The sequence below is a fragment of the Opisthocomus hoazin genome, chromosome 12 (assembly GCF_030867145.1).
Source record: "Opisthocomus hoazin isolate bOpiHoa1 chromosome 12, bOpiHoa1.hap1, whole genome shotgun sequence".
Lineage (NCBI taxonomy): Eukaryota > Metazoa > Chordata > Aves > Opisthocomiformes > Opisthocomidae > Opisthocomus > Opisthocomus hoazin.
This window is the reverse complement of record NC_134425.1, coordinates 18,661,870-18,675,751: the sequence shown is the minus strand read 5'-3', so window position 1 is coordinate 18,675,751 and position 13,882 is coordinate 18,661,870. Positions and strand designations below refer to the sequence as shown.

The following is a 13,882-nucleotide window of genomic DNA, read 5'->3' as shown; positions in this document are numbered from 1 at the left end:
CTGAAGTTTCTGAAGCAAAAAGCATAGCATCTTTAGAGGTCAGATGTTGCAGAAACTTGAACAGCTGTACAACATGCATCCTAGATTGTTTTTAATTGTCTTCCCTTTCTCTAACAGCAGTAATTCTTGTTTATATTGTCAAGAACCTTTCCACTGAGCACAAGCGCACCATACTTTAAGGTCACATGCTTAACCCCACTGCGCGGTTACAATGTAAATGGGCCCCCTTTGTTTTCATTAATGTGTGAGGGATGGGTGCAAGGCAAGGCTGTTCACATGGCTTAAATAACTTATTGTAGAAGTGCCTTAAAGAAAGCATATTTTGTCTCCATACCACAGTTGTTTAGCATTACTCTTGTGCATCCAACCGACAGCCAGATTGGCAATGGATTTTTGTGTGTCATTTTGTTCTTTTGACCTGTGATACTTTTTTTGTTTCTTTTTTTAACTGAGCTAATGGATTCACCTCAAATAATACAAAACAAAGAAGCTTTTCCTCTTTCCTTTCCTAATATCCTAAAAGTCGTAAACAAAGCTGGAACTGCTCTTTTCCATCCAAATGCCTTTACATAAGTTTACCAGTTGCTGTTTGCGTGTTGAAGTAGAGTTTTAAAATTAAGACTTTCTAAAAATGTCAAGTTAGATTAGTATGCCTTTTAAAATGGTTTCAGGAATTTAAAGGTTTTCTACCTGTAGCCATTCATATATGGAGGAAAAATACTGTTGAAATCTTATGAGTTATTTCGGTTTTGGTTATGTAGAATTGGCTCAGAGTCCCAAGACTTTAGGTGATTTTGAACCCAACACTGATTGTAATCTGTGGCTGGCATTTGTAGCTGTTTCTGTAGGCCAAAAAAGTTGAAGTCATGCTCTTCAGTAAGTGCTGCACTGTATCAAAAATTGAGCCCTTTTCTTGGGATATCTCCATTCCAGGTTGTTTGCTTTTTTTAATATTTGGTTATAATTTTGGTCCATGAATACAGTTTGGTTCATGTCTGGTTTTGAGACACACAGATTTATACCAGCACATGAGAAGAGTACCTACAAGTGGCTGTAGTCCACCCCGCGTGATGAATTTGGTCCAAGAGAGTTGCGTGCCACAGTTTCTGTGTGTGCACTGAATGTAGAAGCACTGAATGAACAAGACGAGGGAAAACTGTTATCTCTAGAAGATGAAGCAATAATACATGCTTATCAAAGCAGAACGCTGTTCTGAATATGGCACGTTGTAGCTTAGTAAGAATAGTACGTTTTTTTGTTTTTCAGACTGTGCTGATCCAGATAGAAAATTGGTTTTTGTTTGCCGACTTGCAGTTGAGACAAAAGTAGAGACTTTCCTGAGGTGAAAACTCTGCGGTGTGTGCTTAAGTTCATAGTATTTGGTTGCTGTATTTTAAAACTGAAATGTTTTGACAACAACATTTTCACAAATGATTTTCAAAATACTGTTTTTCCTCACAATAATTGCTATGCTCTTAGGCTTTGGAGACAGTAATTTTATGTCTTGGGTTTTAATTTTCTTATAAATCAGCTAAACTTTCTTCATTCTTTTTCATAGGTATTATGTATAGAGCAACTTCCTATATCTAGTGACCTCTCCAGTATGAGAATAACTGATTTGACTAGTGATAGAAGTTTAAACGGGATATCTGCCCACCTTGAAAGAAGATTATTTAACACTCAAGAATATAATAATATTTTGATATTAGAGTAGTTCTGCCTGTTAAGAAACATTTAGAAACGTTTTTGTGAAACAGAAAAAATAATTGTATAGCATTTTAAGACTGTAAATAAGTAGTACAACAAATACAAGTCTTCCAGCATACAGTTTTCTTCACAGCAGAGGTGTTGACGGATGTGAAAAAAATAATTAAATATGGTTAAAAGGCAGTTGATGTCCTAATGAGGATGTTTTATCATATTTTTTCTCAAATGGTTCTATAGTTATCCCTGCAAACTTATGTAATGTGTATATAACAAAATTGCATACTGACATCTTAAATAAAAATTTAAAAAGAAAAAGAAAACAAACCCACAAACTCCAGAATCCAAATATTGAAGAGAGAGCCCATTTTTTTATCAAATGAAATTTTTTGCTCTTCAAGAAGAGAGAATATTTATATATACCACGTTAATAGTTTGGATGACTCTTCACGTAGACTGGATCTCTTACCTGTGTCCTCGGAGTGCTGTGAAGTGTGATTTGCCCTATAGTGCCATGTTGAAGTAGGTAGAAGGTAACATTAAATGGAGATTTAGAGCTCTAGTACAGCTCATCATGATGTATCGTTCAGGGCGGAAGTGTTTGTATGAGAGAACACAGGTCAAACCCTCCTCCACAAACTGCTATTTTTCATTTCTGCAGCAACCCAGAAGATCTGAAAGCTTTTTTACGTTAGTGGAGAACATCTCCATCGTGGCATGTATTCACCGTGTGTCTGCTAAGGATGCTTGGCCAGTTTCTGTTAATACATCCTTGATATTGCTTTAACTTTTACTAGTGGATTAACTGATCCTTCTCGAAGAGCGCAGAGGTGATTAGTCAGCCCCCTTTGACCTCTCTGTTAAGTTGGACTTCGCAGCTGAACTTGAGAACCCAGATCTTATTTCATGTGCCGGTGGAAGGGAATGTGAGTAACTGGCAAGGCAGGAGCTGCCGCTGTCGCAGTGCCGTGTAGCAGAATGTGTTGTTACGGGGTGGCACAGAGTAACATTGTTCTCTGTTTGCCAAATTGTATCATCACCGTTTGTGAGCACAACACGCAAATGTCCGATTTGTTGAACTGCCAGAATCCTCAGCATGTGACTTCTGTTTCAGAGAATAATCGATGTGCGTATATTCACAGTGATCTGTTGATCACACTGCTTGTTTTCTTTGTTAGGCACATGATTCGTATGATGAAAGTTTATTTTCCTGGATTGAATGCTGTGTCATTAATCAAAATTGTCTATAGAATGACTTTTGATGTGGTGAAGTTTTCCAATAGTTGGCCATTCAAGCTTTAAATTCTTTCTCAAGTATTCATCTATAAATACTTGAATGTTCATGGAAAATGAATATGACAAATTGACAACATTTAGAACTTCATTAGACTCTAAATAAAAATAGTTCCAGAAGAAGTTTTTTTAATGCACTAGTAGGTGACAGGAAGTGAATTTTAGAATTTTCTGAATTGATTTATTTTGCCCCTGAGCTACTTCCTTGTTCTTCCCTTGTGTATATTTTTAATTGTTGGGTTAATTAGTTGATAATCTTCCTTTTAAGGGTGAAGAATGAACTTTTTATTTTTTTTCTTCTGAGGAGATAAACTAGTTACTGAGAGTTTTATTGGTCCCTTCCTAAGAGTGTGAAACAGAGCAAAAATCCTTCCCCAAAATCAAAATGAAGTGATAACAAACCCATATTGGGATATCAGGGAATATTAATGGAAGCAAAGTGGTACTTTAATAGCATGGACTGTTACCACGTTGATATTTGTCGTATCCATATAGCTATAACACTAGACCTCTCTGATGAAAGGAAAACGTGGGCCGAACCCAAATCTGAAGTCCAGGAAGTGCAGTGTGTAGTGTGGACTTTTACTGGAACACAACTCTATCAAAATAGAATATTCAATAACTGGCTATAGTTTCCATTAGCAGGTTTATAAAGTGTAGGTTTTACAGATATATTGCATTCAGAAGAACAATAAATAGCAAGAAATGGTATGGAGTTTCTGGCATGATGGAGGTAGGCAGCTGAGTGTCACCAGAGGATGAGAACCTCTGTGGAAAGTGACCTGGCCTCGGGAGAGCTGGCGGTCCCCCGGCATATGCCAGGACTGATGCTCCAGCTCCGTGATGGCATCCTGCGGTAAAGCAGGATGTGACCAAACCGGTGACTGCAGGTGTAGCCTGGTCTGTGTATAGCTGTACAAAGAGTATACACGCATGAACGTGTAAGATTAGGCAGAGCTTAATTTGATTGTAATTTATAGTAATTAGGAGGAAGGTTTTTTTTTAGTTCTGGGAAAAAAGTGTAGGTTTCTTTTGAGCCTACAGGTTGGCAAGTTTGATCAGACGTATTAATTACAATGAAGCATTGCCTTATTTAACATCATAGGTGTACCTGGACTACTGAATTCATTTTGCAATTATCTTTTTTCTTGTAAGATTTGCGTTGCCTATGTGTACTTGGGAGACTTATTCCTCTTTATCACTTGTGATGGGAAATCAGTGTCCAGATGTAGATGGTGTATATATATATTATAGGATTATATAGCTTTATGCTCTAATAAGTCAGGATGACATGTGCAAAACTTTGTTCCTAAACATGCTCTGAATGCAAGAAAAGTGAAAACAGGTAGTTGCCTACACTACCAGGAAGAATCTGTATTTGCTGTAAGCTGCATCCAAAATAGTGACTGTCTGTATTTTGGGTGACTGATGAGAGTTATATTAGTAAACTTCTCTGCATGCTCTCCTTTCTCAGTCCCCCATTTTTTTAATTTGCTAGTATATTGCATTTGTTTTTACGCTTTACACTGCGCACCCTCGGTGGCAGGTCATCACCATTTGCATGAGCTATACATGAAGTGCCTAGCACATGTTTTCATGTAAAAATATAGTTACTTGCTGTAACAAAACTGGAGGAGGATAAGGCACTGAAATGAGATTGCATAGTTTTCAGCTGAGGAACAAGGATCATAGCTTGCAAAGAAGTATATTTCCAAGTGCTGTTGTCATGGTCAACCTTTAGCAATGGGTGGTGGTGTCGTCCTTGCTGCGTGACAAGGCCATATTCCCCATATATTAAATACAGACAGTAGATCTGGTTCGGTTTTGGTTTTATTTCCCATTCTTTTCCTAGGAGCGTGCTCTAAATTCTTTTTCTGTCCCTCTTTCCATGACAGCTAGTATTAGTATTGCACTTAGACGATTATGAGCTTTAAATCTTTGTAACAGTGTGCCATGGTGTCACTCAGGGTGATGAAGCTGTTACTTGAGCCAAACGTGATGAAACTTCCTTTATGAAACAACATGGTGAGAGTCCCATTCTCATCAGGATAGCCACAGACCCGCTGCATTTAGTGCCGTGAGGATGATCAAGGCTTTGAGACCCATGTGTCATTGGAAGATAAGATTTGGCTGTATATGGTTATCTTGCATAGGTACTACATTGCTGTGCTGCTGTGGCACGCGTCTGAGACAAAGCATGCCCACAGGCACTGCTGGACCGAAGTGGCTTGCTGTTTCATTTGCTTGTGGCTTGCAGCCTCTTTGTTCTGTGGTGTTGAATCCATTCTGTAGCTTGGCTTTCTGTGTTTTAAATTATTTCAGTAAAACTAATGACATTGGGAATATGTCCCAAATTATTGCACAGCTGTATTTTTACTAGACATTGTGCTAGAAAGTATTGTGGCATTAAGACAGTAGGTGGCTTTGTGGCAACAGGTAGTGGCTTCAGTGATGGGAGGAAGATCGTATTCTAGGCTTTTATGTGCCAAATACATACTAATATGCACTTTTGTAGGGAATCAGTAATATGACGTAATTAAACACTAGAAGATAATCACAAATAAAAATCCAATAACGAGTTCAGAATCTAGCACTCACTGTGTTTCATTTTTCTTCATAGTTTGGGGGTGTTTAGAAATATTTTTTCCTGTGACCAATAGTATAAAGTTCAGTGATTCCAGTTTGTGTTTTGAGTGCTGCAAGGACCAGGTGTCTAGTCTGGAGATTTTGGTACAAGTCTGCATCTGTAAATATTTTAAGAGAAGAAATATTGAAGTGAAGCTTGTATATTAGGGCTTCAGTCTAAATTAGATGAGTCAAAGCAAAGCCTTGCTTACATGTGGAATTATGTCATTAGAATCAGTAAAATTATATGAGTACTTAATTCAAACTAGAGTTCATTTCAATGTTTTGTGAGACGGTATTACTACTGGCTTTGAAGCCCATCATTTTTTCCTCTCCTCCCTGCCCCTTAAATTATTCAGAATAGCTGATGTTGTTAATTTTTAGGTGCTAAAAAAGTTATAGGGTACTTCTTTGAGTTCTTTTGAACACGAGATCATTTATTGTATGGTTCTTCAGTGCTTTTTAGAACTGTGTGTAATTGTTGATGCTGACAATTCTGTCTGCTGGCAAAGTGAACTTCTGCAGGTTGTACTTGGCATGATTCAGTACTGCAAAATGTAAGCTGTCCGGAGTGCACATTAGTGAAGTGAGTCTTGTATTGCATCTTGGCTCAACTGATTTCAGCAATAGTGAGTAATCACTGGAGCATACACTGCTGTGCAGCCCTTCAGAACTTAAGTGTTCAGTGTAACTACTGTTTGCATGTGACCAAAATGGGAAAAGGGAGGTGTATACAAAGGAGTGAGTTTTAACAAAGAACACTTTCTGCTTCAGTTCTTGTTCAGAAAACATATGTTCAGCCATGCAGGCAGCAGTTGGGGTAAAGACACACTGTAGGTTTGGAAACAAAAGGCGTGTTCTTTTCTTGCATTCACAATGTTTTCAAACATATTCACTTGTTAGGGACTAGCCTGTCAGCTGGATCTTCTTGCAAGCGTGATTTCTTTTTCCTGACTTCTTTCAAAAGCTTTTTCGCCACAATGTTTTACACTTCATGTAATCCACTATGCATGGTAGGCCTGCTTCAGTCTTTGTGCTATTGATGGTAGAGAGGTGGAGGGGCCGTGCTCTGGGAGACTGTGGCTAAAGGGTAACCTTTCACTCACCCATACATCTGAAGGTGCTAAGCCACTCTTATTCCAAATATCTTCAGTGGCTCGGTTGCTCTTTCTTGATGAGATGGGTTATACTCACCCTTTAGAATGTTGCCAAATTGATTAGTGCAGCAAAAATATTTTGAAAGTGTTGATCTTCATACTTTTTTTTTCCTTTTATAACTAAGTATTGAAAATCTTTCAGAGACCCATTGTAACTGCATTTAATCATCCAATAAAACAGATTTTTTTTCTCCACTGGAAATTCATTCAGTTTTGGCATGCTGGAATAACCAAAAATTACTTGGTCATTACTTCTGTTTAGATTCCTTTTTCCTGAATATATGATTCAAGACCCTAGTATAAATACACTTATATGGGCATAGAGATAATGGTTATTTCCGAATAAACTCTGCCTGGTTTAATTTATGACCTTTAAACTCGTATAGCTAGAAAATGTACTGTTTTAGCTCCACGGGTATAGTTAAATGGTGCAACTTTCTAGTGTAGACAAGACGGAAAGTTTCTTTGGAAGTGTCGAAGTGATCTACTCTTGGTAGGTTTTTCTAGGTCGAACTACTCATCGATCAAGTCAGGTATTCATCCTTTGTTGTCAGCGGTGAATACTTCAAAGAGAGGCAGGGCTCCCTACGCTTTAGTGCATTTAGACTTGTATCTGGAGCTTAAGCATATGTCTGACATTAAGCACTCTACTCTGTAGTTGGGTTATGCACTTGCTTAGTTTAGATGTGCACCGTTGAATATAGTGGTAGGGGAGAATATATAATCTTTGTGGCAATGGTTTCACACCAGACACTTGAGCCTCCATTCCTTTTACTCTACAAAAATACAAACATTCTGTGTCTTTCATAAGATTCTCTATTCCTTTGTATTTTATTTAAATACAGACATAATATTTAACTCAAAGACAAACTGTTTTAATGCTGGAAGTGCTCTAACGATAACCAGAATGGTTATGGAGTTCTGTATTGGCTTGTGGATTATTCGTGTGTTCTGTTGGAGTATTAATAGTGTTAGCTGAATGTAGTAGCCAGGGAAATTACCACTGCTGAATGTCTAATGACTAGGATTTCCCACATAAGGCCCTTCAGACCGTGAGGATCATTTAGACAACTAGAAAATCCACAGACAAGAAAACTCCATGTAAATATTTTCTAATGGAAGGTGCCAGCAAATGCATCATTGCCAACATATGTCAAAACTGCCAGAAGATCTGTGAGGATGGGGATTAACTTTTTAGCGCTGTCATCTTAAGAGCCTTGACAGGGAAACATTATTTAAACATTTTTCTTTGACTGCTTATGACCGAAAAGATGTTAACGGTAGATAAAACTAATATAAAGCAGTTAATGATACTGACATACATTCCAAGTCTGCACCTTTTTCTTTTCATTGAGCTCTGTCAGACATCCTTGAGCATACTACAACTTTATAATAAATTGTCCTTCCTTCTCAAATGAAATTTGATGATTTGTCTCCAGTCTGATAAAAGAAAGCACAAGCTATTATATTGCTTCTTTACAGGAATTTTTTGTTTTGTTTTATAGGCTCTTCAAAAGTAAATTGTGTTTTAGATGTTGCAGTGACTTCTCTGACTCTCAGGAAGAAAACAGTTAATAATAATTTCTTGCCTTTCGGCTCCCATGAGCCTACCTTCATTGTATGGTTTGCATATAACAGCTACTAAGAGTAGAATGTACTGAACCTTAAACAAATCTATTAGGATCACCATGGCAAGAAACTGGGAAAATGGCAGGAAAAGCGAGCAATGATTTTGTAAACCCTCCAAAGGTCAGAAAAAGGCTTTCAGTAAGTATGCAGGGGCTAGAAATCAAATCCCATTTCCTATCATAAGAAACCAGTTGTTTTAGCGGCAGTGGTTAATGTACTGTATGTGAAAGATTTAAGACTAGTTGGAAAGCTTTGCTTCTGTTTTATTAGGCTGCTATTGAAAAGCCAACAGCATAACTTCAACTAGGTGCTTTGAGATTTCTTAATGGGCTGTCAAGGGCAAGACACCAGGTCTGTGCTATACTAGCTCTTTCCTGTACTTTAAAACAACAGGGGCCAAATGATCATATACAGAAGTATGAATTACTTGATGCTTTCTCTGTTCCATATGGTCAGCCATGTCTTTGGGAATTAATCATGTACGGAATCAGTTGAGTGCTCTCTGAAGCATTGAAGTCAACATTTAGTTGTACCTGTGCCAGTGGGGGCAGTGGGGGCTGCAAGCGTAAAATAGCAGGATGAAGAGCTGCTGGCGCCGAAGCCGGAGCAGCTGGCTTCTATAAACAACACTTTTTTCCTCTTTACCTTTTTTTTTTTTTTTTTGACTTTCTTTGACAGGCATGAGCCATTTTTCAATATCATCCAAAACATGAGGGTTGCTGAGTGAAACTGTGATATCTGGCGTAGTGGATTAATAAACAAAAGACAGAGATTTGGGTTTAATGTGCCCAAATTACTGGGTGATAACTTAAAACATACTGACTGTTTCCATTGTATCAATGAAAATGGGTGTATTTGCTCATATTTTAAGAAAAAATTTTTAAAGTAAAGAAGAAATGAGCAGTGGTTTGTAAGCAATTACTAGCTTTTTTATCGCATAGAGGTTTTGACATGTTAAATTAACATGGCTTAATAGATTTCAGGTTCTCCTCCCCCTCACCCCACCTCCCAAAAGGCACGGTGTTCCAGTTTTACAGACTTTCATCAGGATACTTCTTGCACTAAGAGCAAAATAAAGTCACAAAAATAGCAAAGAAGACAGAGCGACATTTAAAATTTTAGCCCTGCTTACAGATTTTACCCTTTATGTTCTCCTTTCTGTATTAGTTATTGATTATTGAGAGATGACTGCTATATTAAAGTAGAAGTTGTTAGTGAAGACACAGAAGCTTATCCTATTTAAACTCGTGGTGAGTAAATTAAATCTTAACTCAGAGAGAAAAGTCTGATTTGTTGACCCAATAAAGTGGGACCAAGAGACAAACTGTCGCAAGTGCCACTTTAGTTCAGACTGAAGGCTAATTTGTTTGACAGAATACTAGGCTTCATGTCTCCAGCTATGCAGTGTTTCTAACCTTAAGTCTGGCTCCTTGAGAGGTCTGTGCTGAAGGAAGGAAACTCTAGCTTTAGAAGGCTGAGAATGTACCAGGGTGCGTTTTGGAGTGTTTAGAGGGTGCTTTGTTGTTGTTTAAAGCAGGATAGTGGCCTATTTATGTTGAAGCATAGTTTCTTCTGCTGTGCGTCTAAAAAAAAAAGAAAATACTGTTGTAATCCTGTTACAATACCTAGGTTAGCTCTGTTAAAACTAATAAAAGGTGTCTAATTTTGAGTGTATCCTGGACGAATAGTAAGAGTTGGTAATAACAGTTTCTGTTCAGTCCCATGTCACTGATATATTTTGTCAGTGGGGTCAAGAGGAACATGACATTTGTCTCTTAAGATCTTATCTTAGTACCTTTCTTTCTTACATGATAAGAGAAGATGCTTGGATGGCTCTTGCCTGATATGACAGTAGAGCGCTAGATTTCATTCTGCTGCTGTACCAGGAGGAAGGTAAAGGGTATAATTTCCTAAATACTATCTTGAACATAGAAGGCTGGATTGGCAACCGCTATATACACGCTTATATAGCTTTGGGCTATTTTGAGAGGTGGGTTGTGTGTTTGTTCTTAAGACCATGCCATTTGGGAATCACTAGGAAATGCCCTAAATACATTAATAGATCTGTAAGGAGAATTGGGGAAGATTTGCAAAAATACTAACTACTACTTATTAAAGAGACACGCTAGCCAATGAGACAAGAAGTTGCTTCCCTCCAGTGATAAATAAGTTGCATAATCTTGTTGCTTAGATTGTCCAGGATATGTTTTTACCAGTGCAGGAAGCAGAAGAAAGGAAGTTTCAACGCTTTGTAAATTTTACCACCCTCAAGAATCTCTGTGAACACAAGGATGAGATAAGACAGGCTGTAGGGCTGGTTACACTGTTTATTTATTCTACTGTACTGCGGTCCCAAGTGCGCTGAAAAACACCGAGTCAGAAATGTGAAGGCTTCACTCAGCATTGGGCAAAGGGGGCCTCTGTGGACGATTATCTGTCATTAAAGAACATTAAAAGAATTGAGACACAAGATCAGATTTTCTTTGATGGGATGTGCAAGTGTAATGATGTTCAAAAGAAGGTCGTTCCTGCCCTTTAGAGCAGGGGTGGTATTGGCTGGGTTTCTGATGGATTTTTATCAGTGTTGATGTGAGGAAATGGCTTTTCCAGCTGATGACATCTTTGACCGAGTTTCTTGAACCCTTGACCTTTATCAGTCAAGGTATATATTGAATCCTCTTGTTAAAAATAAATCCCAAAACAAGTTACATGGAAAAGAAAACTTTCAAAGGAATGTAGTTTATAATATTGTTTTACCCGAAATGCTACTTTGTTTGTTACAGTTTGGGATTTTTATTGAGGTGAGAAGAATAGCAAGTCATTAAGAAATGCCTTTAGAAAAGCTGCGTATCGAGCCCACCACTTGCCTTCCAGGTAACCTTACTGCCCTCAGCACTTTAGAAGACAAGGAAATCAGTTAAGTTGCTATGTATTGTTGTTGTCTGTTGCTTGACAGTACTGTTTCACCCTGCAGGCAGCTGCAGCTGTACTCTCAGGGCTCAGTAAAGAAGCATTTATGATGCCAGTGTCAAACTATGACTTGAACTGTGTACATCACTGCATAAATGTAAGGTGCTAACGCAGGGCTGGGGCAGTGTAATTGTTTTCTCAGTAAAAATCAAATTATGCTCAATTTCCAAACTTAAGTTTTTCCTGTAGGTGGAGGAGACTTTAGGTAGTGAAACTCAGTACCGAAGTTGTGAGCTGGCCAGGCCATCAGAATTCATACAAAAGCATTATGTGATTGTGAATACTTGGAGAAGTGGTCACCCATCTTCTTGGATTGGTAATACTCTAATCACATCATCTTTTCATCAGTTTTTAACTGACAGTTCTTTAGGAACTCTCAGTTCTCCATGCTCTGCTCTTTGGCAATAACTTATTTAGGGGAATCTTGATGTTTATTGCCTGCAAATAACTGTACTTGCAGCTTTATGAGGCATACCATCATTAAACTTGGGGCTTTTCTGCAGTCGTGGCGAGAAGTGGACTTCTACATTATCACCACTGGATTTCCGTATCCCACTGGATTAACAAGGCCATCCAAGGATTCTGAAAGCGAAACCTTGCTGTACAGCTACAGTCTGGTCAACCTATAGTACAGAGATAAGCTTTAGTTAATAGTGCTTTGTCAAGTCTTGCGCATGGTAAATATAGAAGTTAAAGCCTTAATAGGTATATTTATTCTGAATGATGAAGAGTGTTAATTTACATCAGTTAAAGAATGTCTTATGTGAGTATGTTCCCACATGCTGAAGTCCTCTATCAAATCCTGCTTTAAAGTGTGCAGCTGCAGGAAGTGAGGCTGTAAGATATCAGGATTGTTGAAGTTGGCGGATATTAGAGCTTGTGCAAAAGATGTTGTAGGTCAGTGCAAGGGAAACCCATGTCAGGGAATCCTTATCTGAAAATACTCTCTGGCTTTTTGTTTGCTTTGTTATGTCAAAGCAGGGTCAAGAATGTGATCTGTATAGACAGAGATTTGAACATTTTGGGTTTTTACAAGAAAATGTTCTTTTTGATGTTTATGTCCTGTATGGCAGGTTAATGCCTTTTGGTAGGCCAGCTGATAGAGCTGGAAGACGGGGAGGAAGATGTTTTTTGCTCTTTGTCATCTAATGCTGGTGTACTAAAATTATTTTCTGTCTCTCTGAACCATGTCGTTCTTGTCTCTTGGAACCACCGTGGTGGTAGCAATGTTACCACTACTTTACATAGCACAAATGTATAATCTGCATGTTACGCTTTCTTATGCAAAAAAAAACCTGTCAGACCAAGGATAGACCTTCCTGTTTTCACAGACTGAAGATAACAACAACGATCTATCTTACAGAATCCCAAGAGGAATTTTAGTGGGTCTACTAAACTAGTGCACCCACTAAAATTAGTACACCCATTTTAGTGGGTGTTCTAGCGGATGGGGCAGGGCAGAACGTGATGTGTGTGTGATGTAGAGCAGGAGGCTGTATGCTGTGTCTTGTTCTCATGTTGTTCATATAAGAGAGGCCATGCTGGGCATAGGAATTGCAGCTCTTGGTGATGTTTGAGTTATGTTTTCAAACTTGCTTGCACAATTGCTCAGGGTAGATACGTATTATTTGCCTCCTTTCCTGTAAGAAAGCTAGGTTTGCACAAGCATTCTGTCCATTCAGTGATCCTTCCGAAAAGAGTTTCGACACTTTGGTACATATGCAGAACATATGACTGAAGGTTAGAATATCAGAAATAATTAGGTGAGTATCAGTGACTGGTTAAGGCCAGAAAAGCAAATATAATACCTTCACTGAAGGAGAAGACTGCAGCATCGACTCTGGACCTGTGTGGTGGCTGGACTGCTGCACACAGAGTCAGCGTGTGTGCACTGGCTGATGTGTGTGGTGTTAGCGTGAGCACCAGCATGTGCCGTTGCTTTCCCAAGGAGGCAGACATGGGGAAGTGCAGGGAAAAGAAGAAGAGAAAATAGTGGGCGAGTTAGTAGTTGGAGGTAAAGATGGAGTGAGGCAGCTGGGGTTAGCTTGCTGGGTGGATGAATGACTTAAGACCATCTGCGGTTTCCTTACATCAGCATTAACTGTCGGCACAACGTTTAGGAAGGCCAGTAACTTTTGGTCTGTAGAGACTGAGTGTGATCCTGCTCCACAAAGACTTAAATCCTTTCTGTGTGTGTGTGTATATATTTTAGCAATTTTAAATTTATTCCGTAAGTGAAAAAAGGTAGTGTTTTACTACTTGTTTACTTGAAATATTTCAGAAGAAAGAGAACATGGGGACATCATGAGGAATTCCTTACAATACCACCGGGTATTTTCTTCTTTAGCTTCACCAGCGATCAAAGGGGAGGGGGAAATTCCCCAAATGAATGCTGTGTTGAGAGAAACATTTCTGATATGATTTGATACAAGAAAATACTCAGAAATTAGAAGAATTGTGTCTCAAGAAAATGAGAGCTAGAATGCACAATGTCTTGTGTTACT

At 38.5% G+C, this 13,882-nt stretch overlaps 1 protein-coding gene across 9 annotated transcripts in view; it reads left to right on the top strand.

The window, feature by feature from the left end:
* The window catches only part of FTO (FTO alpha-ketoglutarate dependent dioxygenase), a 251,628-nt gene that overhangs the window by 97,964 nt on the left and 139,782 nt on the right, over positions 1–13,882 (top strand). The gene's annotated exons all lie outside the window — the stretch shown is intronic.